The sequence below is a fragment of the Megalopta genalis genome, unplaced genomic scaffold (assembly GCF_051020955.1).
Source record: "Megalopta genalis isolate 19385.01 unplaced genomic scaffold, iyMegGena1_principal scaffold0300, whole genome shotgun sequence".
NCBI lineage: Eukaryota > Metazoa > Arthropoda > Insecta > Hymenoptera > Halictidae > Megalopta > Megalopta genalis.
The window spans coordinates 15,001-17,500 of record NW_027476369.1 but is presented as its reverse complement, the minus strand read 5'-3'; the positions used below and the strand labels follow the sequence as shown (position 1 = coordinate 17,500).

Below are 2,500 nucleotides of genomic sequence, written 5' to 3'. Positions count from 1 at the left end.
TCAGTGCTGGGCTAATTCCTGTTCGCTCGCCGCTACTAAGGAAATCCTGGTTAGTTTCTTTTCCTCCGCTTAGTAATATGCTTAAATTCAGCGGGTAATCTCGCCTACTCTGAGGTCGTCGGAACGTGAAAAAAAATTTTTTCAGAGCTTCCCCCCCCGAAAGCATTTTGCGAAACGTGTACAGAGCAACACAAAAAAAAAAAAAAATAAAAAAAACACAAAAAACCCTTAAAGCAAAAAAAAAACCGTTTATCGCGCCTCACCAATATATCTTTTATAAAATTCGATATCCTCTCCAAATATAGATCTTCGAAACACTCGCAAGACGATTACAATCGGTATAACTTTAACGTCCGTCCGAAAAGTACTTTCGGGGACTAGACGACCGATTGATCTCGTGCGGTTTCGCTATTCGATCATTTGAAGAGAACAAAAAGATATATGGGGCGACCGACAAACGGTTTTCCGTAGAACCAGACTCGCGATTGCGTTGACACACACACATCATAGCCACACCAATAGAAGAGTTTTAGGACGGTAACCCGGGTGGGGTGTTCTTTACTCAGAATATGTGCAACATCGGATCTATATAGCCATCGATACAATTCGTACACAAATGTGTCGTACGAAGAGAGAGACTTTTTTTCCTCTGGCAACATAACGGTAAGAGACATCCTTCCACACTCATAGGTTCCACTCCCTGGGGCTATGATATATATATACATATAAATTCAAATTCGAAGCAACGGTCACAATTCTACTCTATATTTTTGCGGGTTATGTGTTCTTTCGTTCAATTTCTTTCATGCGTTCGTTCGATCTCTGTACACAGTCTTCACATAGGACAGACTCGTGTAGTACGCTTTCGTGGGTTAAACCCATCTCGTTTCATTTCAGGCGACGTCGGGAGCGCGTTGAAAATGTACCAGTGAAATCTCGATAGTTCTACGAATACGAATCGTCCCGAAAAAGATTTTGTCACCGCTTCGAAGCGGTGTTTCAGACGGGCGGACGTATATAAAACATATACGACACACGACACCGCCTTCCACACTCACGCTAGTTCGAACACGATTTCCATCTCTCTCGAAGACTGTTAGACGTACGTAAAATTTCTCAATATTCATAGGACCGCGACAAACGCCGACGAAGCGCCCACCATTCGCTCGTACGTATATAGGCAACAAGTGCCATCAACGCAAGCAGTTTATAAGTACGTAAACGACCCTCAGCCAGGCGTGGTCCAGGAATTGTATCCGTGGACCGCAATGTGCGTTCGAAATGTCGATGTTCATGTGTCCTGCAGTTCACACGTTGACGCGCAATTAGCTGCGTTCTTCATCGACCCACGAGCCAAGTGATCCACCGTTCAGGGTAATTTTTCCCTTTTATTCTCTCATATATATATAATGTGTATTTGCTATCCACCACATTTTTGTGTTATATTTCGGAACAAGCCGATACCCGAAGAGCTCCAACCAGCGCGCGAAGGAGATTCGGGAGTCGTCGTACAACGACATAATTGTCCCTTAAAGAACGAGATATTTCCGTCGAAACCATATATATATGTACGAGCAAATCCAAAACCACTGTTTTCTTGCAAGTTCGACGGTCGGAGCGAATAGAACATTGAAAAGCCTTCTATCGAAGAAACACAGAGAGTATATCACCTCCAAAAACGACGGGGATATGGATATTCAAACTGGACAATTATCAACCCGATACTGGATTCGAAAAGTTTCTCTCTCCTTTCGTCGTTATTTACACCGGACGGACTCACGGCCGGCTCTAGCTGGGTGTCATATATATATACGTCCCACGCTCATGCTGCCACTAGCGCGCAACAGAGTAGGGTGTCAATGACAACGACACAGCATTGAAACGAGCTACACAAGCCGGTCTCTCTTGATACCAATGTAAACGAGCATTAAGTTATCTTCAGACTGCCCGATATTTTCGTCCTTTGGACTTTCCCAACGATTCCTTTTTTTCTTTTTTTTTTTTACACCACAGCGAAGACTTGAGGAAGCGTGATTAGCACGCTCGCATCCCTCCCTGTCCTACTACAACTGTGTGTGTGTGTGTGTAAAGAAAGAAAAAAGAATACATTGGCTTTCTCTCTATCGAGAAGATGGCCTACGCAACGCAGATCAAAGGCCTAATACGTGTAATATAATACGCGTCTGGCCGTGTATAAATCACGCACGAATGATCTGGTCGGGCCCAACTCTTCTCGTACGCTTATTTTTCCGTGTTGAGGCACTATCATAAAATCACACAAACCCCAACACGTGTGTGTCTTGGAAGGAAGATGGCCTACGCAACGCAGATCAAAGGCCTAATACGTGTAGTACACACGTCTGCCGTGTAAATCACGCACGAATGATCTGGTCGGGCCCAACTCTTCTCCACCACACCACATCCCAACTTTGTACATTTTTATATATTTTTGTGCGTTGGGGCACCTTCATAATCACAAACCCCAACAACACATATATCT

General features: G+C 44.0%; 1 non-coding gene and 1 pseudogene across 1 annotated transcript; both read right to left on the bottom strand.

The window, feature by feature from the left end:
* The window catches only part of LOC143263052 (large subunit ribosomal RNA), a 7,605-nt pseudogene extending 7,487 nt beyond the window's left edge, over positions 1–118 (bottom strand).
* Positions 119–1,222: 1,104 nt separating this feature from the next.
* Positions 1,223–1,377, bottom strand: LOC143263039 (5.8S ribosomal RNA). The gene has a single exon (XR_013036622.1). It is a non-coding gene; the product is annotated as a 5.8S ribosomal RNA (ribosomal RNA).
* Positions 1,378–2,500: the final 1,123 nt, after the last annotated feature.